General features: G+C 36.2%; 1 non-coding gene across 1 annotated transcript; it reads right to left on the bottom strand.

Annotated features, from left to right (window-relative positions):
• Window positions 1-1,721: 1,721 nt before the first annotated feature.
• On the bottom strand, window positions 1,722-1,828 carry LOC129505436 (U6 spliceosomal RNA). Its single transcript, XR_008663531.1, has one exon. It is a non-coding gene; the product is annotated as a U6 spliceosomal RNA (small nuclear RNA).
• Between the last annotated feature and the right edge of the window lie 4,295 nt (window positions 1,829-6,123).

Raw genomic sequence — 6,123 nt, 5'->3', positions numbered from 1 at the left:
TTCACTTTGGGGAAAGCCTTCTCAGCTGGCTTACTCATTGACTATATACACAAAAATGCAAGAAATGTGACTTTCCTGGTGGATGGGTTCATTATCTCCTCTAAACTCGTTCTCCCCCACTGACTGTTCTAACAGGTGTTTTTGTCTTTATTATTTATAAATGAGGTTTTATGGTGTCATAGAGTCTCTCTCTCTTCCTCTCTCTGGAGCCTAATAGGGAATTATCAAATCATATTGTTTCAGGTCTCAGAGATGTTTCTCCTTGAGCTAACTTGCTTCTTCCTCAACTGTGCCTTTACACAAAAGAAGAAACAGCCTAGAGAGCCTCAGACTGAAATTGCTTCCCTGAAAGACTTCCAGGGCAACCTTTTTAATTTGAAAAAATATGAACCTTTTGGCTGAAGTTTGCTATCACTGATAAACAGGATTTTTCCTTTTTCCTTTGTGGGGGTTGCCTCCTCAGATAAATCTTTCTTTATTGTATTAGTTTTAATGCCTAATTTCTGTTTGCATTTTTTCTCTCTAAAATGTAATAAATGATGATAAATGCTTCAAGTGCTATAAAGTATATATAGTTAGTTTTCTTCTATCCTCTGAGATCTGCTCCTGTAGCTCATGCCCTGAGGAGGATGTGTTTGAAGCTTCCTATCACATGGAAAAAAATAATTCCATTTTTTAGGGTGCCTGGGTGGCTCAGTTGCTTAAGCATCAGATTCTTGATATCATCTCAAGTCTTGACCTCAGAGTCTCATGAGTTCAAGCCTGCATTGGGTTCCATGTGGGTCCATGGAGCAGCATGGAACCTAAAAAAGGACAGCTCTATGATCTCTACCCCATCTCTTTACTTTGTTTTTCCTTCCTGCTCCAGGCACATACCCTCTGCTCCAGCTTTACCTGCTATATAATTTCTTTCTTTTTAAAACTTTATTGAGATATCATTGACATATAAAAATTAAAGATATTTAAGGTGTGCAGCTTGATTTTTTTTCAAGGAAGTTCTATACTCGACATGGGGCTTGAACTCACAACCTCGAGATCAAGAGTCCCATGCCAACCAGGTGCTCCTCCTACTTCTGTATGCATTGTAAAAAGATTGCCACAATCAAGCTAAATAATTACCATCACCTCTACATAGCGACTATTCCGTGTGTGTGATGAGGTGATTTAATTTAAGATCTACCATCTTAGCAAATTTCAAGTGTATAATACAGTACTATTAACTATGGTCACTATGTTGTACATTATATCTCCAGTACTCTTTCATCTTACATAACTGGAACTTGGCACTCTTTGACCAATATCTCCTCCTTTCTTTCGTCCCTGGCAACAGCCATTCTACCATCTGCTTCCATGAATTTGACTATTTTAGATTCCACATATAAGTGAGATCATGCAGTTCTTGTCTTTCTGTGCTGGCTTACTTTACTTAACACAATGCTATCCAGATTCTAGATGAGTTCTGGGTTGTTGCTTCTGGGTACTCTGCCCCTTGGGTCATTGCTCTGGTGATCCCCTCTGGTGGGATCCTGCAAAGCTTACTCAGCCTTCCAGGCCCTGCTCGGGTTATCATTACTACTTCCTGGTATTCACCTCACAATTTTGTCTCCACTAATAAACTATAAGTTTTAAGAGAGAAGAAGTTGCAAAACCTTGAGTCTAGACTCAGCTTAGCCATTAATAACTATGTGTCCCAGAGAAAAACACTAAGCCTCTAAGCACCCCCATTTTCTCAACTGCTACATTTTTTGGGTGTCATCCTTGGGCAGGGGCCATGCTAATCTTCTCTGTATCATCCCAGTGATAGTATATGTGCTGCCAAATGGAGCACTCATCTGCTATATATTTTTTTAAACAAGTAGCCAAGTGTTAAAAGACTGGAGAAGAAAGCAGAAACTCATGCTGCCTCTGTGTTCTTAAAGTAGGGAGACATATTCTCTCTCCTCTAAATAAATGAAAATAAATATTTCAAGTAAATATTATGATTGTCCCCTAAGAAATATTAGCTCAGTGGAAAACAGAATATGTTTATTGAAGTATATGAGCTTAACACTAGGAATTATAAATCTAAATGATTAATATGAAATCTCAAGTTTCATGGAATGTTTAATTAATGAACTAAGACTTTCCATTCAAGCAGATAACTTGTAAGTTGGTTGAATTCGTGAACTTTTATCGGTAGTCTTTCAAGTTAAAAAAAATCCTTTAAGATTTTTTAAAGTATTGTTTATAACATAAGCTATGTCTTACGCATTCTCAAGGAGGGATTATAAGAAGCTTGTGACCTTGTTTGAACAGTTAAAATACTCAGGACATAATCACCAAGATGGCTTTGTAGGAAAGAATTTCATTTAAATCCAGTTAAAGTAGACTTTAATATTCATAAGAGGATAGAATTATTATCTGGATAAATCTATCACACAGAATATTGTGGCAAGAATTAAACAAAACCCAAGAGAATAATATTTTAATGGAAATTTTTCCTTTAGAAACTGGAAATAAAAATAAGAATAATTTAATCTTTCAGGTCATAAAAATGAACTTATAAAAATCTCCGATGACAAATGTTAAGGTACATTCACAGAACAAGAGGAAATAAAAAGAATCATTGAAGTTTTTTATGAAAATAACTTTTAAAACCTGAATAAAATATATTTGAAAACTATGGTTCACCAAAATTCATCAAAATGATAAAAACAACCTTTGCAGATAAATTTCTAAAGAAGAAATGGAAAGCATACAAAAGCTGCTTTTGTTCCTTCAAATGTTTTCCCAGGGGAATTCCATAAAACCTTCAGAGAATATAAATTCCAATATTATTTAAATTGTTTTAGATCATAGAAAAAAAGAAAGAAGTCCCTAAGTACATTTTATGAAGCAAGTACAACATTTGATATCATAGACTGTTAAGTCATCATTTGATAGATTCAAGGAGAAACAGCATATGATCATCAATAATCCTGGGGAAAAAAAGCACTGAGCCAGCAGCATGTTTTACAGAAAAAAACTCAAGCATTCCACTGACATCAGGAAAAATTAAATAATGTTCACTATCATGTTACAGTGTAACATTGGGCTAAAATATTGACCATTAAGCTTTTAAGAAAGTAAAAAGAAATTAGAGTTTCAGATATTAAAAGGAGATGAAAGAAAGAGAGAGAGAGAGAGAGAGAGCATTTGCAGGGGGAGGGGCAAAGGGAGAAGCAGATTCTTTGCTGAGCAGGAAGCCCAACCAACATGGGGTTTGACCAGGACCCTGAGATCATGACCTGACCTGAAGGCAGAGGTTAGCCACCCAGGGGCCCCTCCCCAGTTCATTGTGAAAAATGAACATACTTCAGGCATGTATGAAGACAAAGTATTCCAAGTAAATAGTGTTTAAATGTAAAAAATAAAACCCTAAAAATACAATATAAAAACTTGAGTAAACTCCTATAGAGCAGAAAGGCCTTTCTAATTATAGACTCAAACCCATAAACCATAAAATGAAAGGCTATAATATTCAACCACATTTTAAAAATTACTTCTGCATGAGGTAAAATATTAAAAACAAATATAAAAGACAAGTGATAAACTGGGAAAAATTACTTGTAACTCACATTACAAAGGAAAGGCTCACCTTCCTCTTACATAAAAATATCCTTTCATATAAAAATATGAAAAAATAAGTAAAGGGTTGAACAGACAGTTCAGCATAGGCAATATAAATTTAACTTTTAGATTTGTAAAAAGATGCTCATCTGCACTCATAATAAAAAGAATGCCAATTCAAACATCATCACACTTGTGGTTTTAATTTTTTTTTAATTTATTTATGATAGTCACAGAGAGAGAGAGAGAGAGAGAGAGAGAGAGAGAGAGGCAGAGACACAGGCAGAGGGAGAAGCAGGCTCCATGCACCGGGAGCCCGACGTGGGATTGCTCCCGGATCTCCAGGATCGCGCCCTGGGCCAAAAGCAGGCGCCAAACCGCTGCGCCACCCAGGGATCCCCACACTTGTGGTTTTAAAACATGGCCCCAGAATAATCTAGCACTCCTCCCATGAGCAGGTGCACTTTCCCTTGAATTTGATGTTTGTTATTTTCTGACCACCAACTCTAGCCTATGTGAGAAATATAGCAGACTATATAGGAGAGGTGTTGCTGTGATGGTTTGGTAGTTTGTACTACCTGGCTCTTTCTCTGAGAACCCAACCACCATGCTGTGAGGAAGCACAAGCCCCCCAGTGGACAGGAACCAACAGCTAGTACCAAATTGCCAGTCATGTGAATATGCTAACTTGAAAGGAGACCCTTCAGCTTTAGTTGAGCTGTCCCAGGTAACACTGCATGAAGAAGAGATGAATTGTCTTTATTAAGTTTTGCTGAGATTGAAGATTTATGAGCATAGTAAATGATTGTTTCATTTTAAGCCATTAAAGTCTAATTTAGGGTGGTCTTCTGAAATTGTTAAGGAAGAAGTAAAACTTTCATTATTTGAAGATGACATGATACCTATATAGAAAACCCTAAAGGCTCCACCAAAAAACTACTAGAACTGATAAATAGGGAATCCCTGGGTGGCTCAGTGGTTTAGCGCCTGCCTTCGGCCCAGGGCATGATCCTGGAGTCCCGGGATCAGGTCCCACATCAGGCTCCCTGCATGGAGCCTGCTTCTCCCTCTGTCTGTGTCTCTGTCTGTCTCTCTCTTTGTGTCTCTCATGAATAAATAAATACAATCTTTAAAAAAAAAAAAAGAACTGATAAATGAATTCAGTAAAGTTACAGGTTACAAAATCAATATACAGAAATATGTTGTGTTCTATATGCTAATAATGAATTAGCAGAAAGATAAATTAAGAGAATAATCTCATATACAATTTCATTGAAAATAATAAAATACCTAGGAATAAACCTAACCAAGGAGGTGAAAGACTTGTGCTCTGAAACTACAAAACTATAAAGCTATAATGATGAAAGAAATTGAAGATGATACAAGCAAATGGGAATATATTCCATGCTCGTGGATTGGAAGAATAAACATTGTTAAACTGTCCATACTACCCAAGGCAATCGACAGATTCAATGCAATCCCTATCAAAATGCCAACAGCATTTTTCACAGAACTAGAATAAATAATCCTAAAATTTGTGTGGAAACACAAAAGACCCCAAATAGCCACACCAATCTTGAAAAAGAAGAACAAAACTGGAAATATCACAACCCTAGATTTTGAGATATACTATAAAGCTATAGTAATCAAAACAGTATCCTACTGACCCATACTAGACACAGAATAGGGAGCCTAGAAATAAACCCATGAATATATGGTCAGTTAATCTTTGACAAGAGGCAAGAATATGCAATATGAAAAAAAAACAGTTTCTTTAACAAATGGTATTGGGAAAACTAAACAGCTACATGCAAAAGATTGAAACTGGACCACTTTCTTATAAACCATATACAAAAATAAACTCAAAATGGATGAAAGACTGAAATGTTAGAACTGAAACCATAAAAATCCTAGAAGAGAACAGAGACAATAACCTCTTTGACATTGGCTGTAACAACATTTTTTCTGAGTGTGTTTCCTAAGGCAAGGGAAATAAAAATAAAAATAAACTATTGGGACTACATCAAAATAAAAAGCTTCTGCACAGCCAAGGAAACAACAAAACAAAAAGGCAACCTTCAAATGGGAGAAGGAATTTGCAAATAGCATATCTGATATGGGATTAGCACCCAAAATACATAAAGAACTTATATAACACCACACCCAAAAAAAACAAATAATCCAATTTAAAGATGGGCAGAAGACATGAACAGACATTTCTTCAAAGAAGACATACTGATGGCCTGCAGACACATGAAAAGATGCTCAAAGTCATTCATCATCAGGGAAATGCAAATCAAAACTACAATGAGATATCACCTTGCACCTGTCAGAATAGCTAACCTCAAAAATACAAGAAACAACAGTGTTGGTAAGAATGTGGAGATAAAAGAACTCTGGTGCACTGCTGGTGGGCATGCAAACCAGTGCAGCCCCTGTGGACACTAGTATGGAGGTTGCTCAAAAAAAAAAAAATTAAAAATAGAATTATCCAATGATCCAGTAAATTCTATTACTGGGTATTTACCAAAGAAT

Source organism: Nyctereutes procyonoides, unplaced genomic scaffold, assembly GCF_905146905.1.
Source record: "Nyctereutes procyonoides isolate TBG_1078 unplaced genomic scaffold, NYPRO_anot_genome, whole genome shotgun sequence".
In the NCBI taxonomy this organism is placed as follows: Eukaryota; Metazoa; Chordata; class Mammalia; order Carnivora; family Canidae; genus Nyctereutes; species Nyctereutes procyonoides.
Note: the sequence above shows the minus strand (reverse complement) of the source record. Positions and strands in the feature narration are given on the sequence as shown.